A 22,552-nucleotide genomic window follows, 5' to 3' on the forward strand; every position below is an offset into this window, starting at 1 on the left:
GCAGATTAGCGACATGCAAGCCGCCGAAGTGGCTTTCTATTGAAAGACTTGCGCTCAGTAATTCAGCCACACCAAGTTATTATACATTTACATTCGTGTAGAGAGCACAGGAGGAATGATTGCTTAAACGCGTCTGTGATTACTGTAATTAGTCGTTTCTTTACCTATGGGATGTTGTAATGTGTTCCTAGACTGCTCAGTTGAAGCCTGCTCTTAAAACTTTCTGAGTAGGCCTTCACAGGATAGTTTGCGCCTATCTTTAAAAGTCTGTCTGTTAAAGTTTTTCGGTACATCGTGACAATCTTCCATGGATCGAACAAAACTTTGAACATGCGTGCTGCCCTTATTTCCGTGTGTTTAATATGCCCTGTTAGTCCTATTTGGTACACTCACACACCCCTGAGCAATATTACAGCATAAATAGGAGGCATTTTTGTAACAATGATTGCATTTTACTAATATCTTGCCAACGAACTGAAATGTCCGACTTCTGCTTTACCTGCGACTGAGAGTATGTGAGCGTTCTATTTCATATCCCCAGAAATTGTTGCAACCGATAAACCTCATTACAACAGCGAAACATGATGGATGATGCATAAAAATTCTTTGCGTGCGTATCATGGTTTAGAGAGGGCGTGAAGATACACAGAAAATAAAAATAACAAATATGGTCACATAGACCATTAACTAACATGCGAATACAATGGCATAATCCTTCTTCCGAGAAGGGAACTGTGTCTTCAAAGATGATAATATTGTCATATATGATGCTGTATAAGGGTGATTCTGCTGCCCCTACCGATGTCGTTTTATGAAACCTGCAATGTTACAGATGGCTTTCAAAAAGGAGGGGCGAGATTTTCGTTTTCTCTGCCTCACTAAGCGCAAGCTATTAGCCCTACAAAAAAAATGATTAAAAGGATTTTGTTGTAATGAACTTAATATAATTGTGTAGTAAGACAGGTTTTTGCTGTAGGCCACAGTTTTCGAGCTGTTTAAGAAAAACATACAAATTGACATTCAAACGAACCCGCATCCCCGACTATGCTGGTGGAGAATAGATCAATTAATACAGACCAAAGAACTTGAATATTGGGAATAGTTCACGTGGTCCAAAATTTTTGTAGGGTGGTAGAAGGAAGTGCCATGAACAACATACTAGAAATCCTGACTAGCAATGAATGTGTGTGAGGTTGGAGGTCCTTCTTTCTTGAATAACTCGAAAACCGCGGCCTTCACCGAAATCGTAACCCAGTAATAACTTTAACTACATTAAACTTCCCGCAAAAATGTCTCGATCATTTTTCCTGTAGTACTAATTCCTTAGCCAGCGGGTGTGGCCGTGCGGTTCTAGGCCCCTCAGTCTGGAACTGCGTGACCGCTACGGTCGCAGGTTCGAATCCTGCCTGGGGCATGGACGTGTGTGATGTCCTTAGGTTAGTTAGGTTTAAGTAGTTCTAAGTTCTAGGGGACTGATGACGTCAGATGTTAAGTCCCATAGTGCTCAGAGCCATTTGAACCATTTGAACTAGTTGCTTGGGCGAAGCGAGCGAGAGAATATGAAAATCGCGCGCAAAGTTTTTGAAGGCCACATATTACATTTCGGGTTGCATAAAACGGCATCGGTAGGGGCAGCTGAATCACCCTTTATGTCTGAGACTTGTTTGACTATCATGACGATGAAGTAACGTGGCCTCTATATCCTGCGTAACCGTCATACTTGAATATAATTGAGTCAGTGTGGTATTGGAAAGAAATTATTGACAAATTGCACACAAAGCATTGATGCAGTTACTTTGCAACAATGGTACACAATTCTATTCAGAGAAATTCATTGTTTTCAATGAATTACATAGATCTTCCTATTATTCTGCTGAATCCCTATAGAAGCCGAATAAATATCTACACCTACATCAACAATCCGCAAGCCTGTTGACAGTGTGTGTCGGAGTGTATATCTGGTACCACAAACTAATTCCCCTCCTCCGTTAGATTCGTGAATAGTGCGTGAGAAGAATGATTGTAGGTAAACCTTTGTAATAGCACTAATTTCTCGAATTTTCTTTTTATGCTCATTTCGCGAGACGTATGCGAGAGGAAGTAATTTGTAGTCTGGCTCTTCCCGAAAATTACTCTCGGAAGTTCAATAGTAATCTATTTCACGATTCACAACGCCTCTTTTGTAGCGTCTGCCACTGGAATTCGTTGAGCATGACTGTAATGCTTTCAAGCCCAGTAAACGATCCTGTGCCAAACGCGCCGCCTTATGTTGGATCTTCTCTGTCTCTTCTATTATCGTACCTGGTAAGTGACCAACTGTCTCAGTTCCCATATTTCGCGAATGGCTATACGTACACCCCTTCTGCACCCAAACAAAATTCATGTAGATGATTTTTCCTTTGTTGGGGATCACAGTCATAATTTTATGCTTGATTTGTGACGGTGTGTACCGGTACGCTGTACCGGTACCTCTGACGAAAAGAAGCGTTAAAATAAATTTTTAATATGTCTCAATAAAAAAATAGGCCACTTCCTGGAAGATCACAGTACTATGAACATGTGTACGGAAATACATCGTTGCCCCTGTAGATGGCGCTGATGAATGACAGTTCCCCTGCCCACGTACGGTGTGTTTCTTGAGTGCTGCAGGTTGTGTGATTGGCGCAGCGTTCTGCAAGCAACAGAATGGTCTCGTATTCATGTCAGGAACAAGCCGAGATGGTGTTTGCGTACGACAAACCAGATGAAAAGCGTCGAGAGGCAGCACGGCTAGACCAAAACGAGTACCTGCACTAACACCAACCACGTCACACTACATTTGAAGTCCTTCATGGACGTTTGGATGATATGGAGGGCCAGGTTCTACAGTACATTGAGACAAACTCTAGTACAAATTCCAGGCAAGTGGCCCACCAACATGGTATAACCTAAAGTACGATTATGTGCGTTCTGCATGACAACCGCTACTATCCCTACCACCTAGAATCTCATGGAGGCCACATTGAACATCTGTTGTGCCGTGGATGTAGCTTTGTACTGTGTTACGAGACGATTTATCGTTGCGCGCACACCGTTCAAAAATGGCTCTGAGCACTATGGGACTTAACATCTGAGGTCATCAGTCCCCTAGAACTTAGAACTACTTAAACCTAACCAACCTAAGGACATCGCACACATCCATGCCCGAGGCAGGATTCGAACCTGCGCACACCGTTCACTTTCCTCCATATCCAGTAATTAATCCGTCCATGCAATTTGTCGATTTTATTAACGTTCACGCTATATTTTGCAATGATTTCATTGTTGGCGAGAAGTACCTGGTATGCTGTGCCCGATTTGCACGTGATGTCACATGTTACGGACGCTGCCTGAAGCGACATAATGATAGATGTTAACCCTATCTCGAATACAGCTCACGCCTAAAGGTATCGGAGAGCTATCAGCCAGAGTCGGCCAATTACCTATGATTTGCAGCTGCAAGTCTGTGCCCTCATTGTTTATAATTAGAAGCAAGTGTTTGCCTCGTGGTGCACTAGGCGACCTCGCCTCCAGTTCCCGGTACTGCTCCCCAAACAATACGTCTGTCACCTTCGCCAATAAATCTCTACAAGGTGCTAAGGCGTCGGGAGCGTGCTGTTTCATATGAGGCGCTATTACGAGTATGAAAATTATCAGCGGCGATCGCAGAAATAAGTCAGCCCCTCAAAGCTGCGATGACTCGATTCTATTACGTGGCGTGTGTTGTTTTTAGTACACATTCATTTTGTTACATCAACAAATTTACTGGAATTTTGCGTCAAGTGGGAATTGTTGCCACAGCCGCTCAATAAACGACTACTGTTCGAACTGCATATGGTAAAGAACAACACGACCACCTTCTCATCAAGAGACTTTAGAACGAACTAAGCAGACTATGTTTTAAATAACTTTACTTATACTAGTACACTTGGAAGGATAAGTAATATTGTTCCTCTCAAGTTGTGAGTTTGAACTCGAACTTTTACTAGCATTCCTATGTATTTACTGTAAGTAATACACACAAAATGTTTTGAAAATTGATTTCGTACCTGAGAAACTACGTAGCTTTAAAACGGCGATCTCCATCGTACTTTCCTGATCCATCGACTACCCATTAGCTTGGCTATATATCCTGCTCAATGTCACATTATATTCATTACTGTCATCATTTTTATCTTTCTTTACAGTCCGTTCCCCGATTATTCGGTAAAGGCAGTACGACACCAGAGTCCTAATATTGCAAATTAAAAGGGAACATTTAGCAAAAATAATTTAGAATTAACATTAAGAAAGATAATAGAGATTGCCTTATGTCAACGTCCAAAATGTTATTGTTTTTAACATGTGCATTAATTGCTTGGTGCTACAAAAAAAAGAACTTCTCGAGTAACATAATTTCAGGTGGCAATAGTACTATACCGGACATAGCACAGGAAAAAAAATAATTTTAGTTTCTTTTAATTTTCAACGTATTCAAAAACAGTTCATACATTTAAAAAATCCGATATTTGTAGGTTATAATAACTTCGAATTGATGTCGGTTGTTTTTCTTGCTTCCAAAAACATTTAAAAAGAAGTATGATATTACTGCCATAAAACTAATTTTATCAACAAAATTTATCGGAATTATGGTTAAGAAATTAACTGGAGATTTACGTACTGTACAATTTTTGCTCTTCATATTATGTAATTCCCGCAAAGCGCTAGACGCTTCTTCACGCTGTAAGAGATTTCCTGATATGAATAGATTGTTTTAAAAGGAATCTTGATTTTAACGATAAATAGGAACGCGCGGACACAATACCACAGCTTATGGGCGTTTATGATATACGGATAAAATTGGTAGTGTAAATTTTCCTCTACTCACATTTACATAGATCAGATGTGGGCATTATGTCCACAGTTCTCCCTCCTCAAGGCCACTGTCTCTGCTAGCGTTGGTGACATTTGGCTAACTGTGGAAAGGCATAAGTCTATGAATGTACTGTCTACTGAATTATAACCAGACAGAAGTAGTTACGCTCATGAAATGGTTGTTGTTAGTTTTGTTTAAGACCTCTTCTGGTATAATACGAGTAAAAAGAAAACATAACATTAAAGGCTACAAGGAGACTTGATGCTACAGCTATAAAATCTCAAGCTAACGTAAAATATGTCTCAGCTGCGAAGGTTTCTTTTATCTTTATCTACTGTAGGAACCAGAAAATTAAAAACTGACAGGTATAAACCATTCTTCGTGTAGACCTCGGAGCATCCGTCGGGTTGTACAAATCTGACTTGTGGAGGCACCCAGAATCCACGTCAATTGTATATGAAGTAGAGTAATTGTAAGGAAAGGGAGAGGGTGGGTGGGTAACTAGTGACTTCGAGCCACACAGGGCATTGTGGAAATTCAATGACGAAAGTTGAAAATTTGTGGCTGACCCGAACTCGAACCCGGATTTACCGCTTCTCATGAGCGGTTTACTTAACCGTTTCGGCCATCTTTACACGGTCCCTAACCGACCCAATTTCCAACTTATACCACGTGCAATGCAGCGTTCCTGGCCCTTACACATTCTACTCGCAACTTATTGATTCCCATAGGAGTTCTGATGATACTAGTGCATTCGCACTGAGGCAAATGTCATGGAGCCGTCACGCTGTTACAGAAGTGTATATACAGGGTGAATCAACTAAAAAAAATGGGTGTGAAATCTTATGGGACTTAATTGCTAAGGTCATCAGTCCCTAAGCTTACACACTTAACCTAAATTATCCTAAGGACAAACACACACACACTCATGCCCGAGGGAGGACTCGAACCTCCGCCGGGACCAGCCGCACCGTCCATGACTGCAGCGCCCTAGACCGCTCGGCTAATACCGCGCGGCGAATCAACTAAAACTTGCACCACAAACATTGCGTGAATGGAAAGTGCTGTTGATGAGCGGTTTTCACAGAACGGACTGGTAGTAAGGGGCTCGTACTGTAAGCCAAACAATGGATGGTAATAACACATAGAAAGCATATGTTTCCTCCAAACAAACGCTTTTTAAATGGAACAATTCCCACTGACGTTAAAAGTACGGTAAATTAGAATGTTAGTGGTGTTCGATGCAGGAGTCTAGTGCGAGTCGTTTACGAGATATCGTATTTTGAAAAGTTCCCACACTGACACTTGTGCAGTACCCGTAGTAGCACACACTAAAGAGCATCACAAGCGCATACACTACTTGTGTGGATTCCGACCAGTAAGGAGCCAGTCTGCCATCACAGGTTGTGTTCAAAATGATCACCGGCAGCGGCAATACACGCTTCCAGTATAGTATGGAACGGCTACTGCACACTTGCTCGCTTTTCAGGGGAGATCTACGAGCAGCCTACAGTAATACGTCGTTGCATATCATCAAGTGTAGTTCGCACGTCCTTGTAGACAGCATCTTCCATCTTTTCCCACAAAAAAATATCTACAGCGTCAAATGAGGGGAATGGGACGGCCAATCTACAGGTCCTCTGTGTCCTGTCCAACGATTTGGAAACAAGTCGTGAAAACATGCTGTAGTACTTCGTGCACTAAGGGTTGGACAGCAATCATGCTAGTATCGCAGGTTCCTCCTAGTCTGCATAGGAATGTCTTCTAGCGTCCGTGGGTGATGGTCTGTTAGGAGGCTGCGATACTTGTGCGGGTCTAGTGAAAAACTGGCTTATGTACTTATTGTTCACTATCGCACATCACATGTTTACACTCGATGGACGCTGACGTTCCAAATGACGAAACCAACGGGGATTGTCAACAGACCTATAGAGCATGTTTCGGCGGTTTACCTGGCTATGATTGGTAAATGTGGCTTCATCACTAAAGAAGATACGTGATACATGTGGAGTATCCGATCTTAAAAGAAGCATAATTGGGTTTAACGTCCCGTCGACATCGAGGCCATTAGAAACGGGGCACAAGCTCGGATTGTGTCAAAGATGAGTAAGAAAATTGGCCGTACCCTTTCAAAAGGCCCATACTAGAATTTGCCTGGGGTGATGTAGGGAAATCACGGTAAACCTAAATCTGGGTGGTCGGACAGGGGTTTGAACCGTCGTCCTCCCGAATATGAGGCCAGTGCGCTAACCACTGCACCACCTCGTTCAGTACATCCGGTCTTAATGTCCATGTACCGAAGTTAACACTATTCTCATAATTATTTCCAGGCAGCTCTTGATGGGGAGAGATGGGATAGGTATGGAATCGAGAATGCGTAGGACAGTTGTCTGACTCATCCCTCTTCCTCTTTAAATTGCACGAGAGCAAACGTCCGGATCAACCGCAACAGCAGCGGGAACATTAATTTTCCCCTCTTCTGTCGTCACTTGTTTCCGTCTTCTACGTTGTCTAGGAGTTACACTACCAACTTTAATTAACTACTCGTAGTTGGAGAGACAGCTAAATAGTTATATGAAGCTGGTATCTGTACAGATACCATTGGGATCTTGCAGCTCTCGAAGAAAGGTCTGGATTTCATTATAATTTCATGTTAAATAATTGCCGAGATGATTGACGTCTGTTGCAGTATCTTGTTGCATACACCGCACAAGAACGAACTGCATTCTTCCTAAACCCTCCATACACTACGAGCATGTCGGCTTTATCTGCACTGGTAAATTCCGTTGTCCGTTCACGACCAACTGCTTGGACTGTCGTACACTAACTGACCAGCAAGTCGCTGTGCACTTAAGGGACATACAAGCACAGTGAAAGCAAACATAACAACATCGTACTAGCAAATACGCAGGTTAACAGCACAAACAAGTGTCAGTGTGGAAACTTTTCAGAATACGATATCTCGTAAACGACTCGCACTAGTATCCAGCAACAAACACCACTGACACTCTAATTTATCCTATTTTTAGTTTGTTCATATCAATATACATTGTTCCATTTAAAAAAGCGTATGTTTGCACTTTCTAAGTATTATTACAATCTATTGATTGGCTATCAATCTTTTCTGTGAAAACCACACATCAATAGCACTTTCCATTTCCGCAGTATTTGCAGTGCAACTTTTTGGTGATTCGTCCTGTATATCCACGTACTTATTGCATCACTTGTGACGCACTTGATGAGGCCGCAGCGTTTTTCCAGACCAGTCCTCACCACAAAATAAGAGAGAGTAATAACATTAGTTCGTTAATTCTGATCACAGATTATAAGTCTCAGTCGGCCAGAATAACAGGAACGGTTACTCCACCAACCTCTGTTAGGTTGGCTACAAGGATCTTTCCATATACCACGGAGGTGCATTGTAGTTCATCCATCGAGTCTTTAAGTGGCCCGGAGAGCATCTCATCGCGCCATTCTACTGCAGTTTCTAAAGCTGTCGACATCAAGAGGTTCATCGGGCAGCAGTTATCGTCATTTTTTGGCAAGTGTTTTCTTTCGCTACTCTGGGAGCAGCCTTCTGTTCGGCATCCACGAGCTGCTCGTGATGTTTGGAATTTCGAACCACGCCACAGTTACGATGCTTGAGAGTGTGCTACCGCACTTTTCACGGCGAGAAACCGGCGCTGCAAATCGACATGTAGCTTGGTAAGCTCTCTTGTCCGACGCCTGTTACTCTGAACACCTTCTTGACCCATGACTAGCTTCTTTCGTTATCGACCTTCATATTAAATAATTTCTGTGCTTTCTCTAGCGACTGCTATTTATTCTGAAGACGTTATTGTTTGTGTGAACTTTACTTCTTCTAATTTGTCCTGCAGCAACTCCATTGCTCGCCCAGTGGCTGGATTAATATGAGTGATAATTTAAGGAACTTGTGACACGGCTACCTCTCATTTACGTGTCCGTTTCTCAGTAGGTGCAGTGCCTGGCTTTCATTGGCTTGTAGCTTCCCTGCTATCCCATTCTGCTCATCAAGTCTTTATTAGGCGATGAAATACCTGCCGTAGGAAACGAAGCCTGACACCTGCGACAGGAGTTCAGCTGGTGAGTGATCTGTTAGGGAACAATGCTAGTTGTTACTTCTCCAATGGCCGTTTCTTTCATCTTTCCCTAATCTATATTAATTGAGAGTCTTATCAGGAGATATGGCCGAGACCACAGCCACAGCTACGACTATACACCTAATAAACACGTTACAAATGTGGCGACCGTGTTGGACATACTAGGTTTCACAGCCACTATTTTTTTTCCTGAACGTGAGTTTTCAGTCGCTCATCGCAGCTACTGTTGTTGCCCTCACTTGTCCATCGCCACAAAAACGACGACTTGGTCGAGTGATAGCGGTGAAACGAAGGCGACCTGTTTCCCGCTGGTCTTATTCTGCAGGTAATTTCAAAGAAAGAACGGGTTTTTATTATTATTATTCTCGTTTCAAGCAGCAACAGGGTAGACGCCGAGCAAACGATTAAGAGAGTCCAGGGCGGTTATTTCTTGTCACACTGAAATGTTCAATACTCTGTAAACCCGGTTTCAGTCAGTACAGGAAAAATTAGAAGAATCTGAAACAAGAATTGTGGACAAAATCGCTGTGCAATATGCAGACGTTCAGTTAGTATTATATTCTGAAACGAATATGATTGCCAGTGTAGTGCTTGTCCAGCGAGTTTCTGAGTCTGGGACAGAGCAGTCGCTTTCGCACCAAGCACAAACAGGAAGAACAGTACGAGCGGCTGCCCCGGGCGGGCACATCACATGGAACTGCGGTCCGTTATAAGGATTAGGCTTGCTTATCACCCCTCGGTCGGCTGGAGCATGGGCAAGCGCTCTCTGGCCAGCTCCGGCAGCTACGCCTCTAGGAATGGCTACTGGAGTAGACCGACCAAATAATACAAGTTCTTTCACTTCCACCGTGAGAGTCACTACTGTCCCGGTGGGAACGAGCCTTTTGTATTCATTTAGAGAACAGTTACCCCTTAAGCCACAGCCATCAGTTTCTGCAACAGACTGTAGCTTACACACCTGAAAGCGTTTTTGTGGAATGAATTAAAAAATTCATCCCGTGGATTTTCCCCAAAATCTTCGGGTTTTGTACGAGTCGGTGACATTATTCCACAGCAGTTGATAAACTCCTGTGAATAACATCTCATATCCGAGGCAAACCTTTGGTAAAAAAAATAACAGGACTGTACTTTACGGACTTTATACAGACGAGCTATGAATTCTTGGCGCAACAGTGGAACCATGCACGTCAGCAAAGAGTTAGACGCTCTCTGATGTTGGGGCCGGATTATAATCCCGGTGGCTGGAGTCTACGTAGTAAGTGATTCCATTAAAGTACCATAGGATGCCAGAATGGGCTAACAGACAACTATTAACTGCTCCGATCGTCATTATAGAACAATCTTTGGAAACACTGCCGACAGTTGACGATTTCCAAGAGGAGAGACATCTCTGCCTTAACCCTAGTGTAGGAACAGGTATTGGCAATGTCCGACAACAGAATCAAAACCCAAGCATAAATAGGTTCAGACGATCCAATGAACAAGTAGGTCGCCGGCCGGAGTGGCCGTGCGGTTCTAGACGCTACAGTCTGGAGCCGAGCGACCGCTAATGTCGCAGGTTAGAATCCTGCCTCGGGCATGGATGTGTGTGATGCCCTTAGGTTAGTTAGGTTTAATTAGTTCTAAGTTCTAGGCGACTGATGACCTCAGAAGTTTAGTCGCATAGTGCTCAGAGCCATTTTGAACAAGTAGGTCGACGACAAGGCAACAGCGTTCACCAGAATAATCAGTACAACAGGCATGTCATATCAGTACAGGGCTCTAATTCACGAGGAAGAAAGCGGAATGCGAACATTTGTTGCCGTGCGTCACCACAGAACAATACTGAGGAAACCTAACGGACAGCAGCCGCTTCCATTATGGAAGTCGCGTCGAGAAACAAGATTGCACAGTCGAGTTACTCTCACTGGCTGTGAGCAGGAATTCACGAAGACATGTGAACTGCTGGCAGAGTCTCTCAGAAGATTCATTGCCGAAGAATTTCTAGTGTCAGAATAGGCGTATTGGAGTCCATGGATAGCCTCAGACTGTTTTTGTTCCACCCAAAAGGATACTCGTTGATAGAGTTAAAACTATCTTGGCATTTTCGGATGTGTATCTTGACGCACTCAAAGGGAGGAATGGGATGGATATTTTCTCAGTGACAGCGGTAAGGATACGAGGCGCCACTGGCGTGCGATACAAGCCAGTAAACAATCAGGTATTGCTAGAATTGTCTATGCAGGGATTTATGTGTTGTCAGCGTGCTCTGGTTGTGGCACAACTGCCAGTGCCCATCATCCTGAGTGCTGACTGTTTGAGTGACTTCGATTCCATCGTTACTGCGAACGTGAGAAAGTCAGCATTTCACCAAATGGAATCAGACACACACTGCCATTCTAAGAACCCCTAGCGGTACACGGATTGGCGGATCTGGGGGGGGGGGGGGGGGGGGCATCCCGACAGTCCAGTTTGCACGGCCACTGCCAGTCGAGGCGAATTCCATGGGACGGACTTTCAGTCCTGCAGATAATAGTCAGTACTGCCAGGCTCGAGTGTCCCCACATCCAGTGTGCCTGAAGATGTGCTGGAGACAATGGTTAGCGGAGGGAGCCATCTGACCATGGAGCAGCAGGCCACTGTGTTTGCGGAGTTCTGTCGTGACCTTAGAAAAGTCTGAATAATTAAACTATATATCAGTTCATAACGAGTGAGGTGAACCAGGTTTTGTATTTATGTCGGCCCACATACATCAAGGAAGGAAAGAAAACAGGATATCGGGGGCACATACCGCTTCCCAAAACAACTGGACTCTATTTGCATGTTCGAGGCTGGTCAGCGCTCTTGCAAGTAGTACACTTGACACATCGCCATCTGCACCAAGGATTGAGGTTAACGAAATAATAGGAAACTTTCCAAAGCTCAGTTACTGTCAAGCAATTGGCAACATGTGTTCTATGCCAGAAGGCTAGCCAGAAAGAGAAACGGCTGCGGGTTAATGAAACTCGTCTCTGCATCCGTAGGTGGAAGCGGAGCTCGTTTTCTGTTTGCATTTTAGATGCGCTTATTAAATACACTGACAGAAAATAAATCGAACAGAGACAGTAATTAATGTTGAGCAATGAAATTTCGGGAATACATTTGCTTAGGTAACATATTTAAATGATCAACACTGTAATGTTACATGCTAATGTAAGCACGAGATAAGCCATTGCAGATGTGAAATGTTGGAACATTAATAATCCGTGTAACAACCAAAATGTTGACTGCAGGCATGCAAACGTGTATGCATTGTGTTGTACAGGTGCCGAACATCAGTTTGTGGGATGGACTTAAATGCCTGTTGCACTTGGTCGGTCAATATAGGGACGATTAATGCTGTTTGTGGATGACGCTGGAGATATCGTCTGCTGACGTCCCATATGTGCTCGATTGGAGGCAGATCTGATGATCGAGCACCCTAAAGCAAACACTCTGTAGGGCATGTTAGGTTACAACAGCGGTACGTGGGTAAGAGTTATCCTGATGGAAAACACCCCCTCGAATGCTGTTCATAAATGGCACCTCAACAGGTACAGACTGATGTACAGATTTGCAGTCAGGGAGCGTGGGATGATTACGAGAGTGCTCCTGCTGTCATATGAGATCATAACGCCAGGTGTAGGTCTACTGTGTCTAGCATGCAGACAGGTTGGTTGTCGTCGTCAACGGCCTCCTTCTAACCAACACACGGCCATCACTGGCACCGAGGCAGAACCAGCTTTGATCGGAAAACGCAACAGCCCTCCACCCTGCCTTCCATTGCGTTATCGCTTGACACCACTGAAGTCACAAATGACGCTGGTTTCGGATCAGTGGAATGCACGATAGAGGGCGTCTGCCTCTGAGCTGTCTTTGAAGTAACCGATTTGTAACACAGTTCGTTGTGTTAGTGTGGTGCCAACTGCTGCTCAAATTGTTGCTGCAAAAGCAGTACGATTCTCCAGAGCCATACGCCGAACACGATGGTCTTCCCTGTCGGTAGTGCCACATACACTCCTGGAAATTGAAATAAGAACACCGTGAATTCATTGTCCCAGGAAAGGGAAACTTTATTGACACATTCCTGGGGTCAGATACATCACATGATCACACTGACAGAACCACAGGCACATAGACACAGGCAACAGAGCATGCACAATGTCGGCACTAGTACAGTGTATATCCACCTTTCGCAGCAATGCAGGCTGCTATTCTCCCATGGAGACGATCGTAGAGATGCTGGATGTAGTCCTGTGGAACGGCTTGCCATGCCATTTCCACCTGGCGCCTCAGTTGGACCAGCGTTCGTGCTGGACGTGCAGACCGCGTGAGACGACGCTTCATCCAGTCCCAAACATGCTCAATGGGGGACAGATCCGGAGATCTTGCTGGCCAGGGTAGTTGACTTACACCTTCTAGAGCACGTTGGGTGGCACGGGATACATGCGGACGTGCATTGTCCTGTTGGAACAGCAAGTTCCCTTGCCGGTCTAGGAATGGTAGAACGATGGGTTCGATGACGGTTTGGATGTACCGTGCACTATTCAGTGTCCCCTCGACGATCACCAGTGGTGTACGGCCAGTGTAGGAGATCGCTCCCCACACCATGATGCCGGGTGTTGGCCCTGTGTGCCTCGGTCGTATGCAGTCCTGATTGTGGCGCTCACCTACACGGCGCCAAACACGCATACGACCATCATTGGCACCAAGGCAGAAGCGACTCTCATCGCTGAAGACGACACGTCTCCATTCGTCCCTCCATTCACGCCTGTCGCGACACCACTGGAGGCGGGCTGCACGATGTTGGGGCGTGAGCGGAAGACGGCCTAACGGTGTGCGGGACCGTAGCCCAGCTTCATGGAGACGGTTGCGAATGGTCCTCGCCGATACCCCAGGAGCAACAGTGTCCCTAATTTGCTGGGAAGTGGCGGTGCGGTCCCCTACGGCACTGCGTAGGATCCTACGGTCTTGGCGTGCATCCGTGCGTCGCTGCGGTCCGGTCCCAGGTCGACGGGCACGTGCACCTTCCGCCGACCACTGGCGACAACATCGATGTACTGTGGAGACCTCACGCCCCACGTGTTGAGCAATTCGGCGGTACGTCCACCCGGCCTCCCGCATGCCCACTATACGCCCTCGCTCAAAGTCCGTCAACTGCACATACGGTTCACGTCCACGCTGTCGCGGCATGCTACCTGTGTTAAAGACTGCGATGGAGCTCCGTATGCCACGGCAAACTGGCTGACACTGACGGCGGCGGTGCACAAATGCTGTGCAGCTAGCGCCATTCGACGGCCAACACCGCGGTTCCTGGTGTGTCCGCTGTGCTGTGCGTGTGATCATTGCTTGTACAGCCCTCTCGCAGTGTCCGGAGCAAGTATGGTGGGTCTGACACACCGGTGTCAATGTGTTCTTTTTTCCATTTCCAGGAGTGTAGCTGTCCGGAATACTGTCTTCTTGCGATCGTACACTCTCGTGACCACCGCTACCAGCAACCATGTACAGTGGCAGCATTCCTGCCAAGTCTTTCCGCAGTAACGCAGAAGGCACATCCAGCTTCTCGTAGCTCTATTACACGACCTCGTTCAAACTTAGTGAGATGTTGATAATGGCGTCCTCGTAGCCACGAAGGCATTCTTGACTAACGTCAACTCAGCACAACCAGCATCAAACATAAGTAAGATCTACGACCGTTACAGCGTGTGTTTAAAGCAAACCGGATCTGCATCCTCATAGGGACGCTGGGAGCGCCATTCTTGCGCAGCTCTCGCGAAATTTGAGTAGACATTATCTTTCAGAGGTAGAAAAACGCCTACCAACTTTCGTTTGTATCTCACACTCCTTATTGATGCTGCGATCTTTTTCGTTAGTGTATATTAAGTTTTATCCCGTGAAAACCACGTTGGCTATTGTTCTCGTTAGATGCGTGCGGCGTTAACCCAAAGGTATCTTGTCAGACAACAGCCCACAGTTAACCTCCAGTGCCTGGATTGCCGAATTGAAGTATAGAGAGATCAATGTTCACTGGACAGGTGCTTACAGTGTGGCAGCAAACCCAATTAAGTTGCAGTACATCTGTCTCGTTCCCTAGAAGAGGAGTTACAAAGTTGTCAGATGCCTTGACAAGGATGCAAAGAAACGAAGTTCTCCATAAGGAACGTCACGATCGCGCTACCAAGCGTCCTACAATTTTAAAGAAGGCGATTTTATTCTAGTCTGAAACCATCCCCGGTCTGATCTCTTTGAAAAGAAACTAGTCAAGTTTTATCTGCTGTATAATGCTCCGTACTAAGTGGAAAAAGTTCTAGGAAACCACTCCTACAGAGAATCATGATGAATAAGACTGCTTCAGCTGTATAGTATAATAAATCTTTATTTCTGATACAACGAGTTTTGTGGTGTTAGAGCCACATCTTCAGGGATACAGTTTTATTTAATAGTTTATTCCAAACGATAAGCGGTAGACGACCGCACATTTTGTCCAAATGTGGTAAATCTGTTTAACTGTCAAGAAGTCAATAGTCCAATTTAAAATAGAGCATAATGCAGTGAGTATCATCCCGATACAGGAAAACTAAGACTTAACACCGTCGTGACAACATGAGGTCTGCAGCGACCACCTAGACGAAATCTAGATTGTCACTGCGGACCTCATGTTGTCAGGACATTGTTAAGTCTTAGTTTTCCTGTATCGAGATCATGTTCCCTCCATTCTGCCCTATTTAAAATTGGACTATCGATCTCTTGATGGACACCACGAAACTAGATGGTTAGAAAGAAAGATTTATCACATACCTGAAGCGATCTCATTCACCATGGTTCAATTCTATAGCTGTGCATGTCTACAATACAAAATTTTCTACACTCCTAGACAGTTTTCAACCCAGGTACCGGTGCCGAGTAACGCCTACAGAGCATTGCAGATACCATGCTGTTGGTCATTAGATCCCTGCAGTCCTATAGATTATTTTAAATTTCCAGTTTAGCATTGATGGCATTCTCGAGTGTAAATTTTGTGCTGATAGTGTGATCAATTTAACTTTCACTTGCGTTAGAGATAAGGGTGAGGTTTTGGTAATTTCCCTTTATTCTATGTGTGCATAGGGTAATGTGTTCTCTAGTTATGAGTTATGTTGTGATTTATGTAACAGTGTGATGATTAACAAGTACTAAGAGCGAAACAGAGGAGAAATTTTAAAAAATCGGTGAGGACAAATGGCCAATACCGTGACATAAAGAATGGGTATAGAATGGGAACGGGAAATATGGAGTACACGTCTCGGAGAGGTTGGTAGATGGCAAGGGTGGAAAAAATGTGGAGTTGGCTACCCTTGAGGCAGAAGGTACTGGAAAAGTTGCTGCCTTGCTTGACGGGCGTGATTGGTATAATTATAAACAATCCCTTTCGCTAATATCTGCGAAGACAGATAGGGTCTGGAAACCGATCTGTAGCACCAAAACCTTCACAACAATTTTGTTTACTTGGATTGAACCAGGTGAAAACATAGTTGCTAACTGTTTGCTAGGGAAATACAAAAACGAAGGTGGGGGGAGTTATTAAACCTCAAGTTCTTAGATTTCTTTGCATTTCAAGGAGTGTCAAACCATACAAGCAAGAGGGAACTCAAGGAATACACGGTGAAAAGCGCATAGTAAGAGGCGTAAGGTAGAATGTGGAGGAGTGGGCGGAAATTAGTTACGAAGCAGGAATACCCAGATTTGAACAGTAAGGTTATGTTGTGAATGTGTTGGTCTTGACGAACAGTACGTCCAGTGGTTCTAGGAAATAGCACATTGACAGTTGAGGAAGAGGCTGCCTTATGATGAAACTAGTATCTATCTAGTAAGACTCGTACGGGGACAGTGACTTCAAAGGAAAGAGAATCATAGGAAAGAAGTCCAAATAAATGAAAGTAGTGTAGAAAGGAATGTTATCATAGTAGACTATCAAACTTGTCAGTGAGAGGTGGCACGTCACTCTCTCACTTCAACGGCACTGTCGATCAGATTAACATTCATATTTTATGTCATGATCTGGGTGTTCCTCAGTACAACATTTGGTACGTGTGTTTTATGACTTTTTATATGGAGAAATTGTGGGCAGAATGTGCTTATAATTTCATGTGTAGCCTGTAGAGAACTTGTAGCCGAGGGGCTGTATTGGAGGTGACAGAGGACAGGGAGAGAGACAAAGTGGGAGCCATAAATGCTGAGTGCGACGAACTCGCTGTATGAGTGATTCTGGGAAGTGGTGCTCAGTGGATCTTAGCTGCAAAGGGACTTCTGGCTGATGCCCTCTCCTCCATCCATTTAGGATCGGACAGAAGGGTGCCAGTTCGCAAAACGTTTTACCTGGACCAGGAGGCAGTCCGTTGCGAAGGTAGCCGGATGGCGGATAGGGGATGGAGGAAGTCGTTTAAGAGAGAGAACGGCACCTCCCTAGTCTGAAATCTCCTTTCTTCAGACAAGAGAGATTTGAAGTCGCTGATTGGCTTCTTTCAGGATATGCAAAGTGGAGGCTTGCTCTCCTAGCTTGGGAACCATTGTGCTGCGTCAGGATTGGCTACCAGGCCAACAGAACAGTCAAAAGGGGGATTCAATGAATAGAGCATAGTTCGATTGGTTTATGCAATGTGGGGGCGGTCTCGTTTTTGCTAATTCGGCTCCCGTACAGAGGCTTGGTGGAAGATGGTTGTGATTCTTTGCCTTCTTCGTCTTCTGGTCCTCCCCTGGTGGAGAATTTCAGGTCTTTCCCTAGTGGCTGAGGCCTGTGGTCTCTTATCTTGTGGTGGACTAAGAGCCAGTGGCAGTTTCCAACTCTACCGACAGTGGAACTGTATATCATCTCGGACATATCGTGTGTCACGAGGGTGAACTTATTCGTCCTGAGTCGGCCGTCTGACTTTTCACAATTACAGCACGCAGCGTCGTGCCTGTGAGTCAAATTGGTCTGGCCAGACCAGCGAACGTTTGCGCTTCACACTAAAATCTGCCGGCCGGAGTGGCCGTGCGGTTCTTGGCGCTTCAGTCTGGAACCGCGTGACCGCTACGGTCGCAGGTTCAAATCCTGCCTCGGGCATGGATGTGTGTGACGTCCTTAGGTTAGTTAGGTTTAAGTAATTCTAAGTTCTAGGGGACTGATGACCACAGATGTTAAGTCCCATAGTGCTCAGAGCCATTTGAAACACTAAAATCTGCCGGAATTTCACGTTTCTCATAGGGAAGTTTCCCGCTTTCTAATCACCATGACGGCAGTCCGTGTACTTAGCAAATTTTCTTGAACGCGTCAGAAATATTACAGCTGCCGCAGCGCACTGCCCCTCGCTCACAGAGCGCCTGAATCAAGGTGTAAGGGTAAAGTACTGCTTCATCGACAGGGTTGTTAAATGATACTCACAGCTCCCTGTTCTGCGCTGAACAGTTGTTTGTGGTATAACTGATCGTAGCTGATTCCATTTGAATAGAGTTGGACATCACAGTGGATTCATGTAAGCAAAGTCAGATTGTGTTGTAAAATGGATTAATTCAGGGAAGAATTAATATAGCTTCTACCCCAATGTATGCTTTGCCTATCAAACACCATTGCTTAACTGATTTATGTTTGTTACTTTTGTGTAAGATTTATGAGCTGGTTCTCCAGAATGTTACAGTTACTAAGGATTTAATAAAACATTTCATTATTTAGGAAACTTAAATCCGCCACTGTTCTACTACTCCCTCTATTATTCACTGTTTTTATTTTATTATTTTAGTACATGGGTACACCAGTAATTTAAGATTCAGTCTTATTAAATGAGTTAATTTCGTTATTAATTTTAGTTCTGAATGTAATCATAGGCATAGAGTAACAAAGGTGCCATGAGTAAATTCACTAATCCATTTGTAAAAATTAAGGGTGTAGCACACGAATTGATGGTTATTGAGAAGATAATCCTATTCTTTGTATGAAGATAATAACATTTAGCATCACACAGACATATATTTATGATTAAAGCAAGCGAGAGCTTGCAAGACGTCATTGAATGGTAGAGTAATTAATGTAGCTCCAGTCGCTAGATAACAAACAGCCCAGAGACAGTTCATCCAAAGAAACGGAGTTATGATATGTTACGGTACTGCGTGATTGTTAGCGCTCGAAAGTTGAAGCGGAATCAATGAGAAGAAAGGCTACTGCTACGAAAATTAGTATATAAGCAAATGATTTGCTAGTGTAATTGTTTAATACAAACCATACAAAAATGCACGGAACTATGTTTTTAACACAAACCTACGTTTTTTTAAATGGAAACCCGTTAGTTTTGTTAGCACATCTGAACATATAAACAAATACGTAATCAGTGCCGTTTGTTGCATTGTAAAATGTTAATTACATCCGGAGATATTGTAACCTAAAGTTGACGCTTGAAACCTCCGACGTTCAGTTGCGTGTTGTAACAAACACGGGCCACGGTCGGCGAGCAGCACCTGCAGGGTCATGTTTACGATGACGACCGTGTTTACGAGTGTGGCTGTAGTGCACTGTTGTGGTTTGGTCTAGCTGTCGCAGTGTCCGCATGGTGCGCTTGCTGCTATTGTTATTCTGCATTCGTCTCCGCACGCAGACTAACTGTAGTACACCGTGTTACCAGACGTCTGTGATAGTGTAGTGTTGTAGGAACTGTGACCATGGTGTATTCGAACTCTGAAAAGGCGGAGATGATACTCATCTATGGCGAGTGTCGACGAAATGCAGCTGAAGCCTGCAGGGTGTATGCAGAACGGTACCCGGACAGAGAGCATCCAACGTGCCGCACATTGCAAAACATCTATCGCCAACTGTATGCAACAGGTATGGTCGTAGCACGCAAACGGGTCCGTAACAGGCCCGTCACAGGAGAAGCGGCTGCAGTTGGTGTGTTAGCTGCTGTTGCCATGAACCCACACATGAGTACACGGGACATTGCGAGAGCCGGTGGACTGAGTCAAAGAAGTGTCATGCGCATACTGCATCGTCAACGCTTTCACCCGTTTCATGTGTCGCTACATCAGCAATTACGTGGTGATGACTTTAATCATCGAGTGCAATTCTGTCAATGGGCATTAACAGAGAATGCGTTGCAGTTCTACCTGTTTACCGGTGAAGCGGTTTTCACAAACCACGGGGCAGTGAATCTACGGAACATGCGTTACTGGTCCGTGGACAATCCTCGCTGGCTCAGACACGTAGAGCGACAGCGACCGTGGACTGTAAATGTATGGTGCGGAATCATTGGCGACCACCTCATTGGTCGTCACTTCATTGCAGGGGCCCAAACAGCTGCAACATACATTGCGTTTCTGCAGAATGATCTGCCAACGTTGCTCGAAAATGTCCCACTGGAAACGCGTCGACGTATGTGGTATCAGCATGATGGTGCACCTGCACATTCCGCAATTAACACTAGGCTGACCCTTGACAGGATGTTCGACGGGCGTTTCATAGGACGTGGAGGACGCATAAATTGGCCAGCCCGTTCTCCTGATCTTACACCTCTGGACTTCTTTCTGTGGGGTACGTTAAAGGAGAATGTGTACCGTGACGTGTCTGCAACCCCAGAGGATATGAAACAACGTATTGTGGCAGCCTGCGGCGACATTACACCAGATATACTGCGGCGTGTACGACATTCATTACGCCAGAGATTGCAATTGTGTGCAGCAAATGATGGCCACCACATTGAACATCTATTGGCCTGACATGTCGGGACACACTCTATTCCACTCCGTAATTGAAAACGGAAACCACGTGTGTACGTGTACCTCACCCCTCATGGTAATGTACATGTGCGTCAGTGAAAAAGACCAATAAAAAGGTGTTAGCATGTGGACGTAATGTGCTGTTCCAGTCTCTTCTGTACCTAAGGTCCATCACCGTTCCCTTTGGATTCCTACGTAATTCGGTGCTCTCCGATACACACGATCAAATAGCGGAGGAGTGGTACTCAAGCGTCAACTTTAGGTTACAATATCTCCGGATGTAATTAACATTTTACAATGCAACAAACGGCACTGATTACGTATTTGTTTATATGTTCAGATGTGCTAACAAAACTATCGGGGTTCCATTTAAAAAAACGTAGGTTTGTGTTAAAAAACATAATTCCGTGCCTTTTTTTATGGTTTGTATTAACCAATTACACTAGCCCCTCTCCTCACGTTCGGTCTGTGGAATCGATTCGTCAGTATTTGATGTGGTTTACGAAATATATCCAGCGGTAATGTTAGGTGACTCACCCTGTATATACAGGGTGTTACAAAAAGGTACGGCCAAACTTTCAGGAAACATTCCTCACACACAAATAAAGAAAAGATGTTATGTGGACATGTGTCCGGAAACGCTTAATTTCCATGTTAGAGCTCATTTTAGTTTCGTCAGTATGTACTGTACTTCCTCGATTCACCGCCAGTTGGCCCAATTGAAGGAAGGTAATGTTGACTTCGGTGCTTGTGTTGACATGTGACTCATTGCTCTACAGTGCTATCGAGACAGATTTCCAGAACGAAGGTGTCCCGACAGGAAGACGTTCGAAGCAATTGATCGGCGTCTTAGGGAGCACGGAACATTCCAGCCTATGACTCGCGACTGGGGAAGACCTAGAACGACGAGGACACATGCAATGGACGAGGCAATTCTTCGTGCAGTTGACGATAACCCTAAAGTCAGAGTCAGAGAAGTTGCTGCTGTACAAGGTAACGTTGACCACGCCACTCTATGGAGAGTGCTACGGGAGAACCAGTTGTTTCCGTACCATGTACAGCGTGTGCAGGCACTATCAGCAGCTGATTGGCCTCGGGCATGGATGTGTGTGATGTCCTTAGGTTAGCTAGGTTTAAGTAGTTCTAAGTTCTAGGGGACTGATGACCTCATGAGTTAAGTCCCATAGTGCTCAGAGCCATATGAACCATTTTTTTGAACCTTTGTTCAGTTATTCGTCCAGAAAAACTAACGCTTTCATCTAGTGTAGTGATCTAACATCGAGTTGATAACAGGCATTACAGCGTTGATGTCAATTGCTTTAATGGCGGAGTTCCTCTTTGGTCATACTGTCTTCCATCTTTTACATTAAAGTAAATTTTGAGAGAAAGATACTGTTGTAAGCTAACTGTGTTTATGTTAAGGAATAGTTGTGTTACATGTTTTGTACAGAGTACCCTATTAGATACCATTTGTTAAAAATTTGATTATATATATTAGACATCTTAATTGTATTGCTCATATGTTTTGTTGTTGTTGTTATGTTCTGGAACTGAGGAGGACTGCGTTTTCTTCGAGGACAGCTGTTCCAGAAATCTGTTCCTTTGAGGAAGCAACTGTAACGCAGTGACGTTGTCAAGCACGTAACGCACATGGCAAGACTGCAGCATCTGTTCAGATCAGTCCCCAGTAGCAAGATTAAAACTCCCATAATATTGCGAGTTAATTGATACCAAACTCGGACCGGTCAGTTACTTAACTGAAATATCATGAATCTTAATGACGCATTTAATACTACTAAACTAACTTTCACACGACTGCAGACACTACAGAGGTACTGTTCAC

Source organism: Schistocerca cancellata, chromosome 4, assembly GCF_023864275.1.
Source record: "Schistocerca cancellata isolate TAMUIC-IGC-003103 chromosome 4, iqSchCanc2.1, whole genome shotgun sequence".
Classification (NCBI taxonomy): domain Eukaryota; kingdom Metazoa; phylum Arthropoda; class Insecta; order Orthoptera; family Acrididae; genus Schistocerca; species Schistocerca cancellata.